The sequence below is a fragment of the Protopterus annectens genome, chromosome 9.part0 (genome assembly GCF_019279795.1).
Source record: "Protopterus annectens isolate FY-2018-M chromosome 9.part0, PAN1.0, whole genome shotgun sequence".
Lineage (NCBI taxonomy): Eukaryota > Metazoa > Chordata > Ceratodontiformes > Protopteridae > Protopterus > Protopterus annectens.
The window spans coordinates 1,776,168,388-1,776,195,189 of record NC_056743.1 but is presented as its reverse complement, the minus strand read 5'-3'; positions in this window follow the sequence as shown (position 1 = coordinate 1,776,195,189).

Below are 26,802 nucleotides of genomic sequence, written 5' to 3'. Positions count from 1 at the left end.
AAGTCCTAATAGTATAAAGGAGATAAAAGAACTACAGGCAGGATCTTTAGAAAAGGGAAGGAGCAGATTACAAGGACACAAATGGCATTTGTGGGAATAATACATGCAGATTATTGTTCAATAGGAGTGAGGTTTAAGAGAAGGCAGAAATTGAGCAATTTACATATTGTATTGGGGTGAATAATTCACTCATGGACATGCTAACACATACACACAAACACACACACACACACACACACACACACACACACACACACACACACACACACACACACACACACACACACACACACACACACACACACACACACACACACATACACACACACACACACACACACACACACACACACACACACATACATGCATCCACACATGGAGACACACAGACCCCCTCCTCACCTGATCTTACTCACAGACATACTAACCCATACACACACATGCACCCATTTTCACAAACACACACACACACACACACACACACACACACACACACACACACACACACACACACACACACACACACACACCATGCTTGCACCTAATGCCACTCATCCCCTTACGTACACCTGCATGCTCACACACTAACACATTCAGTCACACACAAACACACATGCACACACACACCCCTAACTTGCAGGTAAGGTCACTGGCAATTACCTCTAATGTAATCTCACCCACTGGAAGCAATAGGTGAATGTGAGCTTTTGGCTGTGTATATTAACACAACCAGCTGAGGTAATTTACATAGCTGAGCAACTGCATATATGTTTTACCACAGGCATTTCCAGGGGTAGAGCACATGGCTACTTAGCATAGGCCACTCCCTTGGAATGCCACATTAGCATTTGTAGTAAGCCACGGAGACAGCCCATGTCAGTGCTCTACCACTTCATGATACTACACTGTGGTAGGACTGTCTCTGAATCAGAAATGGCTACACGGGAAGTAAATTGGGCTTACCCTTTGCTGTAACTTTTCTGAATTACATTGTAAGTACTAGTGTGGGGCTGAGGTATGTACAGGAATTCGATATTTGACTATGTACAGCTGAAGCCTTAAACTGCTTGTAACGAAAGAGCAACATTTCATTTGCTGCAGAATTAAATCCCACTACTTATCCTATGCTAAGAGTAGAGATCTGTTTCTAAAAGTGCTTAAGCAGTTGTAGAAAATGTAAACTTTGAAAATAAGAACTGTATGACATTAGATCTGCATTGTTGCACTTTTCGGCATGATACACACAGGTTGTTATAGATTGTGTGGATACATTGTAAGTGTGCCCTTTTTAACTGCCTTACTGCTTTTTGTAGCTTGCTGAACCTTATATTTCTTTTCTAATGCAGTCACAGTAAGACCTGATATAATCAGCACAGCTTTCTTAGGTTTCTCAGAGCACTGCAAGTGTTAGGTGAAACAGTCACAAAGAATTCATATCAGCGGAGTCACATACTATTAACAGAAAGGTATGTTATCTTTCATTTTAACCTATAATTCTGCTTACTGAACTCCATGCAATGCTATGTAATTTTAACTATGTTAGCACTTTCCTATTCACCTGCAAAAGGCTATAAATTGGTTCATGTAATTAAAAGCACAGTTGCACTTCTTAAAGTAAAGCTCCTGCTCCCTGCACTACCTATGCCTGGGGTTCCTCCACCACCACCTCCATCCCATTCTTCTCTCACTTAGGAATGTTATTGTGGCTGTAAACCTATTTTACTCCGGCCTTCAAATTTCCACCTTAATTTTACTTCTACAGTTAACTTTTACATGAAATGAATATCTGGCAAGTCTTGTATAGCTTTAGTAGAGATTATCCTGAAGTTAAGGGATGTTTTAGAAATCAGCTGTGGCTTTCATGTTCATCAAAATCCTACACCAATGACAGAATCCCTGAACTAGACAGCAGAGAATAGGCACATTCACTGAGGGGAGATGCAGGTGATGTGGACAGAAGAAGCTAACCAGCTAAGTCTACACACATATGCTTTGGACAGGCATAAGACTGACAGCTCTCTGAGAAAGAGTAATGGAAGCAGTATATTGGACCCTGACAGCAAATTTACCTGGGATAAATCAGTCTATTAGGAACTGAACAGCTAACAGGAGTTCTAAAAGAAAATCTTTGTAGTGCAGACTTACAATTCTAACAGTGGCAGACATCATCTTTAGACTTGGAGGATGGATTCCAGACATATGAAATCAAAATTATGTTTATGAACATAAGTTATGACAGACATGAACACTGTAAGAACTTTAAGGATTATCAGATTTTCTTTAAACTACTGGCAGTGGTACAGCAGTAGCGTTGTTGCCTCACAGCAAGAGGTTCTCTGGTTCAATTCTCAGCTGGGTGCCTTCTGTGTGGAGTCTGTATGTCCTCCCTGTGTTTGTGTTTGTGTGGGTGTGCTCTGGTTTCCTCCCACGTTACAAAAGCATGCATCTGGAGCCTTTCTCCCCAGGCCTCAGCTGAAAATTGGCTTCATTCCAAGCTGGACTTTCCCAGTTAACAAATGTTAAATAAAATAATCAGTTTATAGTGCAATACTTATTTTTCTTGTTTAAACTTTGTGCATTGTCTTGTAAGGATTGGCTAATTTGGCATCATATTTACAGTGTTTTAATTATGATTTATTGTTTGTTTAATAATAAAGTCAACTGTAATAAGATGTCTTGGACAGTTTTTTTATCTTCCCCACAGCTGACCATCAGGTGTCATTATTTCCACTTCTTCTTCACTGCAGCATCAGACTATTGTTGGGGAGTGCACCCTAATTTCCATCACTGTGGCTGCCTTGCGAGCTCTGATAGTGCTTACCATTGGCAGGCGCATGTGCAGCCTGCTGATGAAGCACAAGCAGCTGGCTGATTATGCAGCTCAAAGCTCACCAGGCTTAATGCAGTGAGATTAGTGTACCTCCCTCCCCCCATGACAGGTGAGCCAGCACTGACCACTAACTCCCACCTTGCCCCTGCAGCTCAAACACAAGTCAGCAGGGGGCCAGTAAGGGCTTTCTCCCTGTGTTACATGGGGCCACCTCTTGTACAGAAGAGCAGTGTGCAGTGATACTATGTCACTCTCACATACAGGTGTTCAGGCATTTATTTATTTTTTTTATAGCTGCGTAGAGAGTACTACTACATAAAGTACTGTAATGTCTGCACTAAGCTGCATGTCATACTAAGCATCTGATGCATTCTGCATCAATAGAATAATTATTCTGTTTGTCTTATTTTATCACTTCTGTTTGTTAAACATTTTCAAAGTGTGATTTGGAGTGGTTGTATCCCATAATCATTTTGGCTATGGGAGGAGTTATAATCTTCAGAATGAAAATTCCATACCATTTAGCTGTTTACCTGATGACCAGAGTTTGACAATGGCATGAGAATTGAAGATACGGGCAGGAGGGATGGGAGTGATTGGTGGGCACTGGTTGACCTATCCTGATGGAATGGAAAGGTGGCTTCCAGTTGGCTGATCCTCACCATGCAAGTAAAGGCTTGTGTGAAACTGAAATAGTCATTACCAAGGTTGTAAGCTTGGAGAGAACAAGCTGGTGACAGCAGCCCTCATTTGTTTGAGGATGGAAACATGCACATTCATGGGGATGGCATATGTCATCTGCAGTGACATGAGTGCTAATGTTAGACACTAGAGGTAGGGTTAGGGAGTCATTAAAAATGTCCTCTTTGCTGGGATGCTATCAAGGACAGAAACCACCTCCACTGATACCTAGATGATGATGTCCCTTCAGGTAACTCATACTTCTGTGCTGGGGGCACCCTATAAGGGGGAAATGAATGGACTCAAGACTGTTAAGGGGAAGCTTGATCGTCAGCAGGCATAAATGGCCAAAAGTACCTAAAATACCTGTTTCATGAAAGGTTTGTATATTCTGCTGAATAGGATGTCTAAAGAAACTAAATAAGTCATTGTAAAATATCTTTATTTAGTTAAAAGATAGAAGTCCATTCGTATTGTCACTGAATAATACCTGTCTTATGAAAGTTCTGTATTTTCTGTTGAAGAGGTTGCAATGAAAAAGAAAGGGTGTCTGAAGGAAACTATCTCAGTTAATTTGTAAAACTTCTGACTTTCTTTAGTTAAAAAAATAGAAATCCACTCATGATGTTCAGACATTATTTGCTCCAAATTTCAGTTCATGTGGAAATGTGCTACCATCTTCGAAAACATATCATGCTATGTTTTCTAACTTACAAAGGTACTGTACTTTGAACAAATGACTGGAGTTAAAATGGGAGGGGTGTATTTTATAGCAATCTGTTTAGTGAAATGAGACATAGTATCTTTTTTTAAAGACCTTTACTGAATTATGACATGTGACATAGGCAAATTTACGTTTATACAAAAGTAATCGAACTGTATTAACAAATTAACAATAATAAACATTATACTTCACATATATTGCTATATATCATATAACCTAAGCAATAGCAAATCTTAATTTCCCAATTAACTGCATTATAATCATTTTTTGCCCACTATTATTGTCCTCAACAGAAATTCCCTAAGCCCAACCTTTTAAAATGTTAGCTTTACTTAAAAATGATTTCCGTAATTCTAACTTGTTCTGGCGGACTTCTCATGTTCAGATAAAAATTTAGAGATCACATATAGGTTCATAGGTTTATGGGTTCATAGGAGGTTACTAGGCTAATGGCCCTAGGGCCTTTACAAGCCTAGCCATGTTATACCTGTGTTCCCTAACTGACCTTGGTTAGATGGTCGTTATTTGCAGAGTGAGTCTATAATCAGCACTGAATGCCCCTCTCCATGAGGGACATAGTTGCCACCCCTGGGGTGAATGCACAATCTCCCATCCAATTGTCTAGGTTGCTCTTCAATAGGTCATTCTGCTTCACGTGAATTGGGAGTTTATTCCAGAGGAGCAGCAATCTCTGGGAGATATTTGTGTCTCTCCAGCATGTTCTGTTAATGTCACAGGCTAGGTTGATATGCCTGGAGTGAGTGACTCTTATCCCATTTGATTTGCGGATGTGCAGCATTTCTATTTAGGGCAGGGACTGCTCTATTGGCCAGGCACAAGTCGCCTCTCAGCAGCCCGTAGGATACAGAGTACAGTAACAGGGATTTCGGTCTTTCCATGTAGATCATGTTTTGAAGGCCCTAAATTTTCTTGGTGAGAAACCTCTGTGGTGTCTCCAGCTACTGCAGGTGTCTGGTGAGGTATGTGCAAAAGGAAGTATTGTACTCTATTAGTGGTCTGATGAGGGTCGAGCACAGAGAAATCATAACATCCTTAGTCTTGGATGGAATGCCCTTACTTATGAGATGCACAATGCAGAAGACTTTCCCTACCATTGTGGACACATATTGATCAAAGCCTAGATTGCTGTCTATCTGTGTTCCCAAATATTGCACCGCTGGGTGTGAGCTTAGGGGGATGTTGTCAGTATTGTAATTTGCAGGGACTGTATGACTTACCATGCTTTACATTGCAACGTAGAACAATGATTTAAATATTAATTTTTAATCTAAAATACAAATCTGAGGGTAAAGTTGGAAGTTTAATGGTCCATGATCATCAGTATTGTGTCTGATAAAGACTATTGATAATGATTGCTGATTTTAGAATTTGATTTAACATTTTAGAACAACTATTTTACTTGACGCTTTTCTTTTAATTTTTCTCTCTCCATGTCTATTAATGTTTTAGTTAATTATTAATTGTTTAGTTGCCGCAGCTCATGCAAAAGGTCAATGATATGCACTTGATATTTGATATTGTACTATTATATTTTGATGTTGCATATTGATGAAGCTATTTTTGGCTATTTTAATTTGAATAAACGTTTTTGCTACTTGCCCTTTTAACGCTTTGCCTACCACTTCGTGTATGGGACAAGCTGCCTTTTGTGTTTTGCGACTTTTTGTCATTATGGAGCCTGCTGGTGATTCGACTACCATTTTTTCACCGTCTCACTTCGTTTGGCGAGAGCATCTTTAGCTGTGAGTAGTATTCCTGGTATTGCAGTATTGTAATTTGCAGGGACTTCCTCTTTGCCAAAGGGGATAATAATGTACTATTTTGTGTTCAGTTTTAGTCTGTGGCTTTGGTACCAATCATTTGTCTCTGTTAACCCCTTTTGTAATATGTTAACATTGTTTGGGGACTCAATGATTGCGCCCAGCTTGCAATCATAAGTGAACTTGGTAAACCACAGGCCATCTGCTTTTGCCTGGAATTCTGAGAAATCGATTTCAAACAGTAGAGAGCCCACCACAGATCCTTGTGGTACACCACTAGTAACTCATCTACTGGTAGAGGTGGAATCCCCAACTTTGACAGTATGCATTCTGTCAGTGAGCCAGTTGGCTACCATCTAGTGATGTATGGGGTTAATCCCCATCTGGGGAGTTTCTCAATGATACCCGAGTTAGAGATTGTGTCAAAAGCCTTGGCTAAGTCAAGATAGGCAGTATGTACTGTTTTACCTTCATCCAGGACTTTGGTGACATTCTCAAAAATGTCCACCAGGTTCAGTAAGCATGCTTTACCCTTAATGAAGCCAAACTGGGTTGGGTTAAGAGTTTGAAGGTCACCTATGTCCTTCTTGATAAGGTCCATGATGATTCTTTACATGGCCTTGCAGATAAGGCTGGTTAGGCTTATAGGTTTATAGATCCCAGGGGTTTGCTGATGGAACCCCTTTGTGCAAGAGGATTACTGTTGCTGTTCTCCACTTTGTTGGAACAAAGCCAGAGCTCATGCTGAGATTAAACAGAGTGCCAAGTGGTTCCACTAGGTCTTGTTTTAGATTGTTTAGTAAGCAGCCTGGAATGTTATCTGGTCCCATAGAGGCAGGGTTTTTGGCACTGGAGAGTGTGGATATGACCTGCTGTTTGGAGATACTAGGTAGAGGACTGGTGTTAGGTATTCTCTAGGGTATGGCTGGTGGGGACATGGGTGTAAAGTTTGCACCAAGTCCATCAGCTAGCAGGTTGGCAACTTACTCAGGTTCAGTATGAGAGGTACTGTCCACTATAGGTTCGGCACACAGCTGGGCATTCCCTTTTAGGTTTCAGACATAGCTAAAGAATGCCTTATGATCATCCTTCACTAGGGATGCTAATTTAGCTTCATAACTAGCTTTAGAGGACTTTACAAGATATCTGATTTGCTTGTTCAAGCTGTGGAAAGTATTCTTCTTCTGCTGAGTAAGTTCCCTCTTGTTCTTAGATATCAGTTTCTTCCTTTTGTTTTACAACTTATTTAAATTTCAGGTCCACCAGGGTGGCCTGTTTTTTGTGAGGACCTGGTTTTGATCCGGTATGGTACAGCAGAGTGTATACAGTTTTTAGGTGGTTATACAGGGCATTTGTGTACTCCTCTGCACAGAAGTCACTGCTGGTTGTGTTAGCAAGGGGTTTGAAACTTTTTATTCCATCAGCTAGTAGGCTGTGCTTTGCTTTGGAGAACTTTTTCATTTTCTTCCTCCTGTGGGGGTATCAGGTCTGCTTGTTACTTTGAATGAGATAGATTTATGGTGTGACCTTACCATGGAGAACAACACACAGGGGGTAGTGCAGTGACTCCCCCATGTTGGTGAACACTAAGTCTAGGACATTTGAGCCCCTTGTGGGGGTGTATACTTGCTGTTCCAGGGTATTTGTATTGACAAAGTCCAGGAACCTCAGAGCAAACAGGTTTGTGCTCATGTATGTCCCCCAGTCAAAGGAAGGAAAGTTGAAATCTCCCATGACCAAAGTGTTTGGCTGTATAGAGAGTGACTGTAGTAAATCCAGGTAGGCAGTGCGCTTCTCTTGGTTCGTTGTGTGGAACCTGTAGCTAGCAATGATCTGGTAGGGTGTTTTACATATAGTTAGTTGGACCTGGAATGGCTCAAGAGAGTCACACAGTTTAACCAGTCTTGAGGTGTATTTGATTTTAATGAAGATGGATACACCTCCATCTTTGGCTATTTCACACTCCTTTTGGGGTCTGAATGTGTGAGAGGCATTGTAGCCTTACACAGATGGGGTACTGTCTGCAGCCTTGAACCATGTCTCAGTGACTGCACAGACATCAGCATCCTCCAAGGTGAGGAATGCTTCCACACTTTTTTTAGCTCCAGTTTTATTTTGTTTTTCAGTTTACTTAGTTCTGCCATAGCTTGACAGAAAGCTTAACATTCACAGAGGAAATGAAGTGTTTAGTCATAAAGTAGCTCACTTGTAAGGTTGGACTCTTAAGAATGCCCAGACAACAGATGGATGGATTGGATAAGGGAAGACCTGCAAAAGTCAGGCATGACTGTCAAAGAAGGTGGAGGGGTGAAACTGACAGAGGTGGCAGCAGTTAATGCATCCCCCTGACCCCCTGTAGAAAAATGTGAAAAAGGGAGCTGCTGCTGATGATGATTCTTTAGCAGAATCTGTTTTGGCAGAAAACATGGAGTCTTGTAAATATTGGTGAAATTCTGTACCTACCCCACAGAATTAATCTCGATACTTTAATCAGCGAGGTAGAGAATAATATATTTTGAGCACTGAACCAGGAACAATCACTACAGCTTAAATCATACCTCTAAACTGCTATGATTTAACATAGTGGTATGATTTCTCCCTTCAGATTTAGATCTGGTCATCTGGATCATATTCAAGAATGTACTCCTGTCTGCCACAAAGCTGAGCTGACTCGAGATAGATGTCACCAACAAAATGGAATTCCTACTGGCTTTAAAGTTTAGAGAGATTTTTACAATGTGCCTCATGCATATAGATTCAGGTGTGATTCTCTTTCACCTGATATGTACCAAACTTCTTTGGTTGTAACCAAGAATAGTAAATTGCAAGTATGAGGCCTTGTTACTTCAGCTGATAAAAACTCTTAAGATTTATATCTGTGTAAAAAATGCATAATTTTCACACTCTGTGTGTGCTTACCATACCTTTCAGCTGTCCAGACTTTAGCAGAATGTCTAAATTATGCCTCATATTCTTGGTCTGTTACACATAAAAGTTTGGTTTTCTGGTAAACCATTGGCAAATCATTGAGGATTCAAGTAAGAAAATAATTACAGACATTTGAATTTCAGACTTCATACTCTTCAGATAGTCCATGCTAATACAAAACCTGTTACTCTCTCAACTTTCTAAGTTTGTAATTGCAGTATTTAAAAACTGTCCCTCTTTTGGGGTCTTTGTGCCCCCATTATAACTTTGCCCAGACTTTTTGCTCTTAGAGATTGAGGGTTTTGGAGTTTACAGTTTCTCTCTCTATCCCCTCTATAGATGTACAATGCTCAGTAGTGGCCAACTCAAATACCAAAGTGTAATAGGCAAATAATAACTTTCAGTATTTTCATGATCGGTGATTATCAGAATGATATTCCTATTCATATCATTTTTGGCTGAGTCTACTGCAGTTTTTGGGAAATCCAAAATGATGAAATTGATAAATTGTGTAGCTAATGTATGTGCATGTCTTTATATAAAGCTGCTTATTAGGTTCATTCTTTTTTATTTGTGTCTTTGTTTACAAGTACAGTCATGAAAAAGCAACCTTGGCTTGAAGGACAGTTTTATTCAATGTGATTTATAAATGTAGAGCTCTTCCATTATAAGTTGGTGTTGCATTTTGTCCCCAGGTAGCTACCCTGGTTTATGACTTCAAGTCAAGGGGGATACTGATGTGAACTGAATTATATGCATGTTTCCATGGGAACATGTATCTCTAGGGCAGCTGTAAAAGTTTTCATTTTATAGAACAAAATGTCTTTCAAACAGTGGCTATCCCTCAGTGGACACTCATTTAGTATAAAACCTAATGGTGAAAGTTGCACCTTTGTCTTAACCAGGAGAGTTAAAGTCCTCTCTTCATCAAAGAGAACAGTTTTAAGGGGCTCCTCTGATCTTACTTGTCCTCAGTAGGACGGTTCTTTCATATGTGCCTCTCATCTCTACTTTTTCCTGCATTCTAGAAGCTTTTGAAATGGAAGCAGTGTTTCAGGTTGCCTGGACAATTGATTAAGCACTAATAAACTGTGGTGGCAGTGCTGCGGTAGCGTTGTCGCCTCACAGTTAGACGTTGCCCATTCAATTCTCAGTTAGAGCGTCTTCTGTGTAGCTACATGCATGAATGGGCATTCCTTCATTGAAGGTTGTGCGTTAGGCCTGGCAAGCCAGTACGTAAAAATCTACTGCCAATCATTAGCGGAGTGGACTTCCGCTGTGGCGACCCCTAACCAGAAAAAGCCGAAAGACGCAAACAAATGATCTAGTGATATGTAGCACTTTGGAAACAGGTTACAAGACAAGGTCACTGTCAAAGTCATAACCTCAAGTCATTCCAAAGGCATCCACATCTCCTGTTTCAGTGATAAGGCTCCTTATAACAAAGTGGAAATCCATTCTCTTACAAAGTGCCTTTGAAACTATTCCAGCTTATTTCTTGCACTCTTAAGCAGACTAATAATTGTGATTTTTTGCATCAACAGGCCCATCAAGTTAAAAAGTTCATGATGGTAGCTCTCCAAGCCTTTCATAAACTGTTGCCATTGAATACCTGAATGATCATGATGTATTTAAAGGATTTGTATTGGCATATCCCTATATGCAGACTCCCAGGATGTTCTCTAGCTTACAAATGGATGTGTATTAGATTCTAAGTGGTATCATCTCTTCAGTGTACAGTTTGACTTTTCAGTTATCAATAGCACCCAGGGTGTTTTCCAAGTGACTTCTGTAGTATTAACTCAGGTGTCTCATGGCTTACTTATTATTGTCCCCAAAAACTCTGTTCTTGACAATATTTCCAATAAATGAAAGAAGTACCTTTAAAACTTATCTGGCAGCCAAACTGGTGATTAGGGTTTTTTATGACATCCAGTGTCTAAATATCCATTTGCAGTTGCATAATAGCTCTGGGGTTGCATTCTCTCCCCAGAAAGCATTTTTGGTTCATTACCAGTCTGCAGCATGAGTGTGAGATGGCCACTGGTGAAGGATGAATCTGAAAATAAAACAGGATTGTCAGTTATGAGGTTGTTACCCATAGGCTCATCAGTGATTCTGCTGACTTCTTTGGAAATCTGAATAGATCGACTATGAAATTATGACTCTGTCCCTACCATCTGCAAACTCACTGATTCAAAAAGATTGATAATCACCCAACCTACAACTATTAGTAATCTGTAAGCTATGAGTTGGTAATGGACTACTTCCTGTACTCCAAAGTTTGAATCCCTTGGCCTCCATTTGCCTACTGTCTAATAATGAGCATGTCACCTAGCAAGGAAGTGCACTTGGGCAACTGGGAAAGTAGGCTATGCTTGTCAATGGTCTGCAGGACCTGATGTCTAATAATTCCCTAAAAAAACAGTAATGGTGAACATAATAGCTATTTTAATTGAGTTCTTGCAATCAAGTCCTCAAATCAAAGCACATTCAGAGAAAGGTAATGTCATTTTGTAGTTAACCACATGAAAGATAACCAATCTGAAATTCTGATTGTAAGAAGATGTTCTTAAAAAATCAGTTAACCAGGTTGTTTCAGGAAGCCTTTGTAATGAGATAGGTTTGTCACTGTTATAATTAGTAGTTCATTAAAGAAGACTGTGCTTTGCTGAACCTGCCTTTACTTGTAGGTTTTATTTATATGCTTACTAAAAAGCCACACCCATCTATGTCATGCTCCCACCATGTGCACCAGAGATCCCATTATCATTTTGTGGGTGTCTGTGGATCTTTTGTAATAATCCAGGTTTAGTGGATAACAGTGATTTGTGTCACCTCCAGGTCCACGGGCATGATGCCTTCCTCCAGAAACTGTGGCCCTTAGGCCCAGAGGGATTCATACCCAGTCTTCTTTGAATGAGTACCCCTCATCCATATCCCATCTTGTCATCAGTTGAAGGACCAGCTAAGGGTGTTGATTTATTACTGGACTCATTAGTGTTTATAATGAACAAGTAGATGTCAAAAGTGGTCTGCTGTCTGCAAAAAGCATTTTATTTATTTATTTATTTATTTATTTATTTGGGGGCTGCTGAATACAGTGCAATCAAATTATTTTTTGTCAAATAAAAGAATACAGAACCTGGTATCCTTGTTTTGGTGGGCTCTTCCTTGATCCTGATTCTTGGACAGGACATTCCAGATGATTTTGGTAAAATTTTAACCACCATCATTATGGTGCAGAATGCCATGTTTCACACAGGGGCATTTCAGCAATACTGCTGAAGTTTGTGGGCACATTTTTTTCTTTCTTTCTTTCTAAATTATTAAATGGCTGAGTCCCATTTTCACTGGATGCTGAAAGCACAGTTTGCTCGTCATCACAGAATGGACAAATAGAAATTGAAGGAATCAAATCAAAGCATATAGGACAAAACTCATTAGCAGCTCAAAGCCTTACTCCTGTGTGCTAAACTGTTACACAGACAACCATGTGGACCAGGAAATTTTATGCATTCCTTCTTTGGTCAAATGAATGGACTGGCACATAACCTACATGCCACAGAATCTGGTTAGGCTGTACTTCCTTTTCCCTCCACATCAGATTCTGATGACAGACTCATCAGACATAGGATGGGAAAACACATGTCCTTTTGTTCAGTTCAATCTGTATCATCCCCCCTTCTCAGATGAAACTGCACATTAGTTTGAAGGTGATGTATCAGTGATCACGCTATCAGAACACTCAAAATTGTCTTGTTCTTCATCTGGTAACCAACCCCACCTCAGTGATATACAAAATAAACAAAAAATAAGGTTGTCACGACTGTACAGGATGGCCATGTAGTTATGAGAGTTTGTCTTGTTTCTGTATCCTCTTCTAACAGACATTCATTTTTCCAGGAGAAAACAAAGTAGCTCAGTGTACCTTCTTCATGAGTGGAAGCTTAATCAAGAGGTCTTTCAGCTCCTCTTCTCTCATCTAAAGTGGTGTCAACCAGATTTGTGTCTCTTTTGCTGCCATATTCAGTTTTCAGATTCTGATGTTTTAAACAAGTAATTGAAATGCTTTGTCAAGATGTTGGGGGGGGGGGGAGCTTCTTTCTTTTTCACTCCTACCTCCTTGATTTAGTATTCTGTTAAAATACAAGAGTAAAAAATTAGTCTAGAATTCTGACCTTCCTCTCACTGTCCAAACTCACTGACCAAGCCAACGATAGATATCAGACAGTGTAGCTCAGTTTTCAGTTCCTCCGCCTAAGGGAGAATCTTCTAATTGAGCAAGTGACCAGATATTTCACACATCTTAATCGGTCAGCAAGAGGCTAATATTTTGATAGTTCACAGGGATCTCTGTTTCTTCACAGGTAGTTAAGAACCTGCAGGAGGATAGGAAAAAATTGATTAGGAAATCTTACTTTGAAGACAGTTTTCCATTTGGTGCAAGGATAGTAATCTAGCCCCTTTTCAACTTTGCCTCCTCTGCATGCTTGATTTCTTGTCACACTTGCATCATCTGGGATATTCTTATTTCTTTCATCAGGTGCCTTCCTTGGCAACTCTCTTTGATTTCAAACTTTTCAATCATTTTTAGAAGAATTTGACATCTCAATCCTCCTAAGCTAAGAAGGTGATCCTACCATTCAGAAACATACATTTAAGGTCACTTTGAGCATGACTGTTTTGTTTCACTAACTTTTTTTTAACCTAGAAAATGCTCCTGCTGTTGGAAGTCATTTTAACCAGGAGAGTTTTGGATTTATAGGACCCTACACATTCAGAACCTTACACAATTTTCCACAAATACAGGGTTGCTATTTCTATTAGCATTTCCTTTATTCCTAAGGTCATGTGAAAAATTATTCTAATCCTCAAAATGTTGTTGAGTACTGCTCAGTTTAAGCTACAAACATGTAGCAATGCACAACACAAAAATATTTATTTATTTATTTATTTATTTATTTATTTATTTATTTTTGTTAGCTGGGAAAGTTTGACTGGGCAAAAGCCCTTCTTCAGTAGGAGAAATGTTACACACATTGAGAAAAACAAAACATTTACAAGATTTTATTCATATAAGCATAGGTTTTCTTAAAGTCTGGGTATTTTTATTTACTTACTTTTGTGCACATTAGAAATGCTCCATGTATCTGTCATAGCTTTCATGGCTGGATAATCCTTTGTGAATAAGTATTTTGCTTATGTGGTTGTAGAATTTATTTCCAATCAGCTAACACCATTTTATGAGATTTTTAGCAGCTTAATAATAACTTCTTTAACTGTAATGAATGAGAAAGTGTTTTCTTAAAAGACCAGTTTGAAAGGTGAATCCAGTGTCTGTATTATTGTCAAAACTGCAATTCATGAGGATGATAAAACGGAAAGTTAATGTTACGTAGACAGGGGCCTACTTCAGATAGTCCAATGATCATAGTGTTGACACGCATATGGCCAAGACAAAACATCTTTTCTTCACAACATCAAACCTGAAAAAAAATTTTTTGCTTTTTTTTGCTGTGCCGGGGGGGCTGCACTGCACCCCCACACCCCATACTACTTAAAAATACCAACTCCGAGATAGCACTTACATTGAAGTGAATGGGAATTTTTCCCTCTGGCAATCTCCATGCAAACATTTCGATGTTGTGAAGAAAGAATGTTTTCGTCTTGGTCATATGCAGTTCAAAGTTATGGCCGTTCGAAGATCTGAAAGGCAGATAGCCACAGACAGGTATTTAACAATGAAATATGATCATTTTGTCCAGCAATAAAATATTGTTAGAGCTGGGGGTCACATACATAATTATGAGTTTTTCAGGCAATGTCACTTATCATATCTAGTAAGGTCAGCATTTGTACATTGTAATGAACAGTTGTGAAATGACAGCCACAGATCAAAGCACATATTGAAAAGATACTGTATGTAGATGGTATAGGTTATGTGATGAGTAGCTTAACTGAAAATTACCCCAGTCTCTGCACATGTTTCAGCTGTCTGTTTATACATTTGTGGACATCAAGGCTGGAGTATTAATGTAATAGGTAAAAGATGATAACAGGAAGGCGGAAAGGGTGTATGAGGTTAGTGGTATATCTGAGGAATGATGTGTTTAATATTTCTCAGATGAAAACAAACAAAATGATAGCGCATGTGTTTGAATATATTTCTTTCACAGTGGAAAGTATACTTTTTTAAGGTTCTGTTGTTATTATTTGATTATCAATCATGGCTCCACAACTCTATGTTTGTCCATTCACAGAGTAAAAGATAGAACATTTCTGCTGATCATATCTTACTCCTGAATGGTTTCAAAAGGAAAATCTAATCAACTATATGCTTTATTCCTTTAGAATAAACTGGCAATAGATGGTTTGGTAAACAATTTCCAATGGGTTATCAATCTATACTAGTTTTATTGTGACTCAGCAGATAGATCTCTTAAAGGACCCAATGGAGTTAATTACATCGGGGAACTGTCAGCTTGCAGGGATTTATTTCCAGGACATAGTGACATCAACAAAGCAGCAGGTTGGAAAACAGTAAATACATTGTCAGATGGCACAGTGGTACAGATGGCGCAGTGGTGCAGTGGTAGCATTGTCACCTCACAGCAAAAGGTTCTCTAGTTTGATTCTCAGCTGGAGTGCCTTCTGTGTGGAGTCTATATGTCCTCCCTGCATTCATGTAGGTTTCCTCCGGGTGCTCTGGTTTCCTCCCACGTCACAAAGACATGCGTTTGGAGTGTTTCTCCCCAGGCGTCCACTGAAAACTGGCTTTGTTCCAAGTTGGACTTTCTTGGTAAACAAATGTTAAATAAATAAAAATGAAGTAGACATTACAAGCTGCATTATGTGTCTAGTACTACACATTTTTCCACAGCTGTCATGCAAGGGATGTTGCCTGCATCCCCACCTATCTTATGGAGTTGCCTGCATCCCTACATATCTTATAGAGTTGCCTGCATCCCCACCTATTGTATGAAGTTGCCTGCATCCCTACCTATCTTATGGAGTTGCCTGCATCCCCACCTATCGTATGGGGTTGCCTGCATCCCCACCTATCTTATGGAGTTGCCTGCATCCCTACCTATCTTATGGAGTTGCCTGCATCCCCACCTGTCGTATGGAGTTGCCTGCATCCTCACCTATCTTACAGAGTTAAAACTTGACATTCTATCAAAAAGATAATGGATTACAGTGAGCACATAAATCTAATGATTTAGTATGCCACATTTGTGTCAAATACTCACCATAACAGTAGATATATGAAATTATTTATGTCTTCACTATATTGGCTCACTCCATCTTCCTGCTTGTTGTCTATATTCTAGGTCTAGAGAATTGTGTTGGAATGGAAACAGTGTGAATAATGGATATTTAACAAGAAAGCATTACAGCTGATTTATGTTTGTTGCTCATTTGCAGGTTTTGTCTGTTTATAAAGTAATGGAGGTTATACTTCAATGTTTTCTTGCTGCCTCTAAGAAGTACTTGAAGTGAGTATGTTGCTGTGGTCGGCATTGTCACACATACGCAGAGATGGTTTCTATTTTTATAGGTTCATGGGTTAGTACTAAGCTAACTGCCCTTGCGAGCCATTTTAAGCCTAGCCAATTATCCCTTGTGAGATTCAAACCCTGCACCTTGTACTTGTAAGGCAAACACCATAACCATTATGCCACCCTCCCAACCCTACTTTGCCACTTTTGTTGAAGTTAGTGGCAGAAATTGACAAAGGGTCATCATGCTGCCATTTAACTGACTTGGCTAGGAGTCCATATGTAATTTCTGTCATGTATAGAACACTGTTGGTCTTTCCATGATTTGAGAACATAGTTTAGCCATAGCTCTCAACCTTACATTCCCAAAATGAGGAACACCAGCCCTCATAATGTGGAACAAATGGGCAAAATGTGTAACACATACTAATGTCATGCTAACAATTTCAACTAGGAAGGTCATAGGATGGTTAAAACATGATGGTTTTACTTATAAAAATATTTTTAATGAATTAATACTATTCATTTGTATTTACCATGGATATCAGTTAAAAAAATTCATAACACAGAATGTGTGTCAGACCCTTTCAGTGTGGAACTTTGAGGAACATGAACGTTTTAAGACCCCAAATGAGGTACATTCCTCATAATGAGGTACACTTGAGAGGTATGAGTTTAACTGCCTGAGGCTTCCTACCTGATAGTTACAGGCAGTACAGCCAACCAATCAAGAGGAAGAAGTTATTGCTTATCAAAATATTGCAAATGCATTATAGTTAAAAGATAAATGGAATTATAAAAAGTACTTCTAAAGTAAGGAACTTTAATTGTTCATGTGTTTTCTACATAACACATGGTACTCATCAGAAGAAGAATAGATGGGAGTGTCCCTTGATGTCCTGATCAAATTTTCCTTGGCAAGTACAAATACAGCCTCTGATGTCCTCTGAATAATGGACATAGGCTAAGTAGGTACCATTCGACAAATGTAAATAAATAAATGAATAACCTGTAAAATATTTCTCTCATATCCTCATGTACTGCTGCTGGGAAATAAAAAAAGAGTTGCAAATGCAGTAATGAAAAATGGGCCTGAATGTAGGTAGGACACTTTCTTTGCCGATAATTGCCTAGTATGTTAGCTAACTACATTATACCATGAGAGACGAAAACAATGGTCTGTGCAGTTCTGTGGTTATAACACATTACTAATACCTTACCCTTAAGCAAACAGTATTCTGGGTGTGTGAGTATGTGTGTGCTCATGTATGCACGCACAAGCACAGTTAGCATGTGCTCAATGGGATCTACCCAGTCAACCAATTAAATAAGTTCATAGGTTAGTACTAAGCTAACTGTTGTTATAGGCCATTTTAAGCCTAGCCAATTGCCCCATCCAAGAATCAAACGCTGTACCTTGTATTTCTAAGGTGAGCACCTTAACCATTATGCCAACCTCCCAGTTAACAACTATTTGATGCTTTCTCTCATACTTCCATATAGTGCTGCCAAGAGAAGCAAAAAGGAGCTGTAGAACAATCAATAAAAATGTGGCTTGAATGTAGCTCAGACACTTTGTTACTGGTGTCTATTTAGAGTAACAACTGACTACATCATATCATGGGAGATAAATATAATGCTTTATGCAGTTTTGCAGTAATAAAACATAAACAGTACTCGACCATTGAGCGTTTCTCTTGAGCATGTGCAAGGGGCTATGTTTACTTTGTTTCCTATAGTTAATTATTTTTTCTATGCCTGCACCTTTTATTTATTTTTATTTATTTGTTTTGTTGGGGATTATTTTATAAGCATGTTAACATACTTTGAGGTATGGGTTTTGTTTTCATACAAGCATACCCAGATGTAAAAAGCACTCTGCAAAAATATGGATATGCTGTTATCAGGACATAATCAACACTGAGTTATATGTTAATGCTTGTTTACACACACGCACACAATATATATATATATATATATTTGTATGTATGTATCTGCTACAGGTCAGAATCATGGGTCATAGAGCAATGGGAGCATTTATGAGTCAATGGGTAACAGTAATGGGTAATAATATTTTAGGGAACTGGAAAACTTAAGTCAACAGTATGTATGGAGATAGGTTAACTTATGTCTATACCTAGAGGGCCAGGTTCTGAAAGGATGTTTTGTCTCATCTGCTACTAAAGCATATAAGCGAGTGCTGAGAACTGGGAAGAAACTGATGATATTGAAGCAGTCTGTAAAGCTGTACAGCACAAGGATGGACTGAATTTAAATAACTTAGGGCATGTGTTTCTCTGGCACTTGACAGAAATAATCTTGCTTCTTAACCTAAATTTGTCTAGATAGCTTTGCCTTTTGCTTCACACTTGCTTGACTCGTTCTACTCATCTATTGTCAATGCACTGCCCTTCAGTCATGCATGCAACCTGGGGATTTCCCTGCATTTATAAATGCAGTGTATTTTTTTTTTTTAGATTTTTTATTCAAATATTCAGAATCAGCTGTATTTATGTACTTATTAAGACTAAGCAATGCATAATTAAAAATAGAAATAAAAATAATCAAAAAGCAAAACAATAACAAGGCAACATGATGCATATCAGTGCAATGACAGCAAATTAAGAAAGATGAGAAGATAGTTGAGCATTACATTCAGAATAATAACTATCAAACAGCTGTGGTTTTAGGGATCCCTGAAAACTGGCAATCTGTAAACAAAAATGAGGGTTAATACCAAAGGAACTGGTTTGGCAGGCAAACAATGTAATACCGGGCATAACGAGCCACATGCATGGAACTACTAGCAGCTCCAAAGTGGTTAAGCAGAGAATACTGATAGGTTGGGAGGGAACCAGCAACACATTAAGGTAGGAGGGAACCAAGTCACATAGGGCCAAAAACACAAGCACCAACAGAAACATGCAGGCATTTGATGCATCCTTAGGCTGCACGAGTAATATGATGGTAATGAGGCATAACCAGTAACTACCACACAGAGTAATTTGCACGAGCTGCAGGACAGCATGGTAAGTGATGGGTAGTCCAAGGGAAACAAAACTTTGCAGTAGTCAAGATAGGAAAAGATCAGAGCATGAATTAGTGCAGAAAAGGCTTCTGTTGGAGTCAAGTGCATAATTCTGGTGATAATCTTCACATGATAGGAAAAGCACTTGACTAGGGCTGACATCTGGCTTTGTAGAGTCAGGTGGTCATTGAGACTGCGAGAGATGAACTTACATAGCCAAACTGGAAGCAAAGCTCTCTCCACCCAAGATTGTGCAAGACAGTGAAGAGGAGAAGGTTAGCACCCGCACTACACCTCAAGCAACACATAGCCCTTCTAAACCCACACCACCAACACCCACACATAGCAACACTAAACCCACATATGTGGAGGCCCTTAACATTAACCTGCCCAAGCAACAAGGATCTTTGAAGCTGAAACACAAACAAACACCAATCACAACCAAAGTGTCACATAGCTCACAACACCAGTGTGCCACCCAACAACAGCCCCTAAGGCAAGACAACGTACCCAACACTTTAGTCATAGGTGACTCTATAGTCAGGCACACTGATGTCCCACTCACCAGGCTGAACAAGGAGAAAATTACTGCCTGTCGGGTGCCAGGATCCGCCACATACTGCATTCACTCAAGTCACTCCACAACAAGTACAAATATGACTCTGTCATTGTCCATGTTGGAGTGAATTACTTGAGATGTACCTCCCTGGACTATATGAAAAGAGACACGGAAGAGCTCTCGAATCGTGGCCCAGGCAGGTATGACTCTAGCCCTGAGTAGCATCCTGCCTTCGCCCAGAATGATACCACAGTATAAGGACAAAATGATTGACTTCAACAATTGGCTAAGCTTCTGGTGTCATTCAATGCAAATCAACATAAGCATAGTACAATAAACAAAAAGGGCACTTTAAAATGTTATAACTGCCATTTTTGTAAATATATCTGTACAGATGTTAGTTTAATTCATCCAATAACTTCTAAAACATTCTATATAAGAAGTTATGGTACATGTAATACCATATATATTATTTATATAGCCAGATGCACTCAGTGTACTGTGTTCTATATAGGCAAGAGTAATAGGAAGTTAAAAGACAGAATATGTGAACATCTTTCAGAGATTAAGCAGAAGTTAGAAACTAATGCATTATACAGGCACATAAAAAATACAGATGATATACATATATTAATTCTACAAAATATCAGAAAATCTATTAGAGGGGGGTGATGTATCCAACTACACTGAATTAATGGAGAATAGATGGATTATATGCTTTAAAGCTTATCAATACCCTGGATTAAATTATTATTTTAGTTTAAAACCACTTCTGAAGGACATTAGCAATAAATTATTTTTTATATTTTTTTATACTTTTAATATTGAGTTTATATGCTTATGCCTTTTACATGATATATATATATTTAAATTATAATTAATGGAAGTCACATGATGTTAATCAACTCTATTTAAACCATGTTTAAACCTGAATACAGTTTTCTGCCTGAAGAAGCCTTGAGAGGTGAAAGTATTGTCTACTAGTGCATTATAATAAATTAAGCCTTTTTATATGACACTGTGGTGCTTGTGTCGCTAATTTTTACATAATTCGGACTGTTTGTAGTCACACTTGCTTTACTTGCATGGTAAGAGCCTTTTTGTTGCATTTTTGTCATTCAAAGGGGATCCAGTATCTGTCTGTCTGGGATGACATGATTGACAGACCACAATGCTTTGCCAGAGATGGTCTGCACCTGTCGCCCCTGGGATTCAGGTTACTGGCTAAAGCTCTTGCCACCCCTACGGTGCCTTTTTTAGGCAAAGTTCAAAGGACAAAACCACCACTGTAACAGGTACAAGTATGCAAAATCGGAAGGTAATGCTACTCAATGCTAGAAGTCTAAACCTCAAAATGCACTCTCTCGAGGCACTCCCAAAAATGGAGAACATCGATATCTGTGCAGTAACCGAGACCTGGTTTAAGGCTCCAGAGAGCACCCCTGCAATACCAGGCTACAACTCTTACCACACTTTTCGGCCACCAAACCAGGACCAAAACACTAAAGGTGGAGGAGTGTCCATATTCACCAAGGATATTCACAACACTAGGCTAGTTGCCCAACACAATGCATCTGAAATTCTCCAGGTGCAACTAACACTAGGTAAGACTGCAATCCAAATTGTAGCTTGCTACAGATCCCCCCCATGCCCCAAGATTCTCACTACACCTTTCTAAAACATACTGGAAAATATTAAGATCCCGCCAAACACCCTAATACTGAGTGATTTCAACTACCGTGCCATTAACTGGGAAAACTACTCATGTACCAACACCTTTGCCCAACGGTTCTTGGAATTCATAAATTCCAATGCCGTGGATCAACTAATCCTTAGTCCCACCAGGGGCTCCAATATCCTAGACCTGGTCATTACCAACATGGGAAATCGATGCTCTACACCTATGGTCACCCCCTCATTGGTCAGGTCTGACCATAAGCTAATCACCCTTGACAACCACATCCCACCCCCACCCCCCATTAAGGAAACCTCCGTAAAAAACTTCTCCAAAGTCAACTTCATGCTACTCAAGTCAGAAGTGACAAACTTCATGACACCCTTGCAGACGGGAACTGAAAGTTTGACTGCTGAATCCTAAACTAAGACACTGCACGAGCACATCCACTCATGCATGAATCGTGCCATCCCCAATAGAACCAAGATGCTCTCCACCAAAAAAAGGAAGCCAATTTGGTGGTCCCTTCAAATAAACAAACTTTACAACAAAAGGAAGAAACTGTTACAGAAAAGAGGAAAATCCCAGGATGCAAAAAACTCCCTTACCAGGCTCAGTAAGAAGCTGAGATCCCTCATAAAATCCTCCAAAGCTAGTTACGAAAATAAAATTGTCAAAGATTCCAAAGACAACCACAAGGCATTCTACAGCTATGTCAAGAATCTAAATGGCAATACTCAGATCTGCTCTGAGCTAAAATAGAATGGCATTAAATATACTGATCCCAAGGATATTGCCAATATCCTGGCAGATCGATTCAGTGCAAACTTCACCCCCTCTCACCCCCTAAAGGGCCCATCGCAATACTGAAAGTTTGCCAAATTCCAGTAATAACAGCCACATAGGTAAAAAATGCACTCTCCAAAGCTAAGAATACAGCATCCATGGGACCAGATGACATCCCAGGCTGTCTGCTACATGAACTACAAAATGAACTGGCACCTCACCTAAGTGTCATGTTTAATCATAGTCTCACCTCAGGTTTCATGCCCACTGAGTGGTGCACAGCTACACTCCACAAGGGGGGATCCACCTTGGATCCTGGGAACTACCGTCCCATCAGTCTGATTAGCCTGATCTGTAAGGCCATGGAATGTATCATCATGGAACTTATAAAACAAAGACATTGGCAACCTTCAAACAGTGGACCCCATGCAGTTTGGGTTTGTGAAGGGCTGATCTTGTCTCCTGAACCTGATTGATTTCTTCAAATCAGTTTCCAGAGCCATGGACAAGGGTAAGATGGTCCACACAGCCTATCTGATGCTCGCTAAGGCCTTCAACGCCATCCCCCACTCTGGAATCATAGATAAACTTACTAAGCTGGGCATTAATCCCTACATCACTCAATAGGTTGCCAACTGGCTACAGAATGACCCACACTGTAAAAGTAGCCGATTCCAAATCCAGCTCCAGACAAGTGACAAGTGGAGTACCTCAGAGTTTAGTCCTGGGACCGCTCTTGTTTGGCATCTACTTCTCTAAAGCACAGGCTAACACTAAAGGACTCTGGCTAACAAATTTCGCAGATGACTGCAAACTGGGAGCCATTATTGAATTCCCAAATGATGTGGATATTCTACAAAAGGGCCTTACAGAAACAGATGCTTGGTGCCAGAACCATGGGCTCAAGCTCAATGCCAAGAAATGTATAGTAATCCCCTTTGGGAAAAAACATGTACCTGTGAATTACCACATAGGTGGCAGTACACTAAACACCGAAAGTGTGATAAGGGACTTAGAGGCATAGGTGGACAATGGTCTCACCTTCGATAACAACATCAATACAACAGTCAGAAAATCCTTCTATGTGGCACACCTCATCACTAAGGGCTTTTCATCCAGACAAAAGGAGGTCATTGTCCCACTGTACTCGTCCCTCATTAGACCCATTATAGAATACAATGCCCCGTTTGGTATGTACCTCTCAAGACATCTGCAACAACTGGAAAGGCCACAGAAATACCTCAATAAAAGAATCACAGGCCTAAAGCAGATGCCCTATGCTGACCGTCTAAAAAAACTTCAGCTATACTCTGTCACATATCATCTACTCGGAGGCGAGCTCTGCTTAACATACAAGGCCATGTCAAAACCAGAGCTGTTGGACATGCTACACTTAAAGAAATCCCAATCCCTCCGAGACACATGCTCCAGGAATCTAAACCTTGTCATCACAATGAACAAGACATGCTGGAGGTATAGGTTCCTGACCCAGAGACTCCCCAGACTCTGGAATAGACTGCCCATACATGTCAAGCAGAGCACCTCTTTGACCCTCTTCAAAAGGAACCGTGATGATTGGTTGGGAGACAGGAAATACTGTGCAAAGAATGAGCCAGGGAATTGTTATGTCTAGGCTTGTATAGGCCGATAGCCTAGTACCAACCTATGAACCTATGAGAATCACAGCAAGGTCATGCACTCTTGAAACAAACTCAGAACTATTGCCCCCACAGATGATACAAGGGGCAAAGAAGGAACAGAAGAGTCCGCAAGATTGACATTAATTGCTTCATAGTTTTGGATGCACTGGCTTTCATCAGCTTACTTTTTTTTTATCCCCACTGCCTACCAACCAGCAGTTCCCTGAGGTCCATTGGCCCATTCATCCCTTACAGGACGAGAGCTGTTCTAGACCCATTTATTTCCTGTGAGGTAACAGACAATCATAGAGGCATCATTTTGGCAGCCATCAGAGAATTTCATTGTGCAGCTCTACCCAACCCCTTGCTGTTTCTGCATCACTGTTGGGGGACTGCCAATGACCCCAGTTTGAAGGTATGCCTGGTCCTGGACATGCCTGTGGAATAAGTACTTTCACCAACTTGGGTGATGCAAGGGGGTACTGTCACTGAATTGGGGGTGGGGGGGTCCCAGCCACATTCTTCCCTTCCTGTAAAATCCTTCTCCTCGTGTAGCCTATTCTTAGGAAGACTGGCCTATGCCACTCGCCAGAGTGCCAGATTATCACAGGGTGTGGAACCACAGCAACCCACCATCCCTCCCAGGCGAGCATGTTAATGTAAACTGTGTACTTCTCACCCACCCTACATAGCTCTTTCAGCTTCCCACAACATTAATCGAACACAGTCAGGGCTTTATCCTTCAGCACCAGAGAGGCATGTGTTTCATCAGATTACTTTCTTCCCAGTGATGGATAATGGTCAGATCACCCACAAGTAAGGTGATAACAAAAGGACAGGTATAGCTGCACAGCATTTACATAAAAGTTTAACACAGAGCTCTATCCTGTAAGCTCTCTCAGGGTCAGCAGGTACAGGATGAATGACAGCATGCCCCTATAGCACTTTACATTACAGGAGGTGAGAAGAGAAAGAGTTAACACCTGGCACCAAGGCCTGACTTCAGGTACTGCACACATTATCTACACCTGTTCAGGTACGGTTACATACAAGCTCTGTTTTCTTGATACACAGTTCTACATAAAATAACTTATTTGCTATACAGCATTAAACTTAACCTTGTTTACTACACAACATGTATCTAGCCCTGTCTGTAGCCAAACACTAGTACACAAAATTGTATTTAGTGTTTTTAATTCTGAACACATAATCCTGTTTTTTTGCTCTATAGTTATACACATAAAACTTGATAATTACTTATAGTTCCGTAATATACATATATTTATATAACCCTCTTCATTACAAAATAGCTAGCTGTATACACCAGAGCTGTGTATATCATGCAAAAAAAATCAGGCCTATACTGTAATTATATTTTGCTTAATTTCTTACAGCATAATAAACATAATAGAAAATTATACAAACATGGCTTTGTGACAAAGCAGAAACACTGTCTCTTGGTAGCAAAGTTTGTGTATGCTCTGAATGGTTCATCCTTCATTAAAACCCTTGCTATAATTCTAATTATATAATTAGCTATGTCATTGTTATAATTGTTGTTATAGCTGTAATCAGGAACAACTAAATGCACCCCTTTTGCTGTCCACTTTCTCATCTAGGGTGCATCACACTTTGGCATAATGCATTTGTAAGGTGATAAGATGTCACTGAGAGCAGTACTGTTGTATTCCAGTTTGCTGTTATCTCTCAGCGATGAGATCAGCACACAATTTGCTGTTATCTCTCAGCAATGAGATCAGCACACAAACAAACTGGTGTTCTAAGCCATGCTGAACTGTCTGCATGGGTGATCCTAAATAGCTTATGTGTGTGTGTTTATAAATGTCTCATAATTCCTGATAGGTTTGCTGAAGCTTTCATTTTTACACGTTATGTCATACACAACAGCTGATTCATAGTTTGGCTTTGAGATACTCAGGTCAGTGCGAGAAGAATGCATTTCCATTTATAGACTCATAGCCAGTAAGGCATGATGTAATTGACATACTGACTCAAACCACCATTTGCAGACTTTAAACAAACTGACTAGGACTCCAGTCCCTGCCCAGTTGCAGCTGGCTGAGGGAAATTAATAGGGAAAACCAAGATCCTTCTAGGCATATATTTACCCTTCTAGGCATATATTTAACTGTACAGTAACAAAATGGGTAATCACGCCCAGTTTCTTCCTGAAACCTGCTTCATAAACAGTGAAATACAGCCCTGTTTTATTTCACTAATGCATAAATGTACGACTGTCCTATAAATGTCTTTGTATTATATATGTTTTTTAACCCATTTATCTCACTTATTTTTTACAATACTATATTACTTTCAGAGAATCCTTTTTGTCTTGATTTCTTTATGCCAGATTACATTACAAGTAACCAGTTATGGTAAAATGCAAGAATGAATGTGTATTGCACATTGCGTAGGATTATTTACAAACAGATAAAACAGAAACCTGATACAGGCAGGGTACCTAGAATAGTTTGGCACTTTCTTTACTTTTGTACAACTGTATTTTCCTGACCCCCACATCATCAGCCTTTCTGTGGCATTTCATCATCTTTCTTTTATTTTGTGCTTTCTGTCTTTATTCTTCTGCTATCTCTTGCTTTAAAACCTTCAAAAATCTCTTGCTCAGTTGAACTCATCTTTGTTTTAT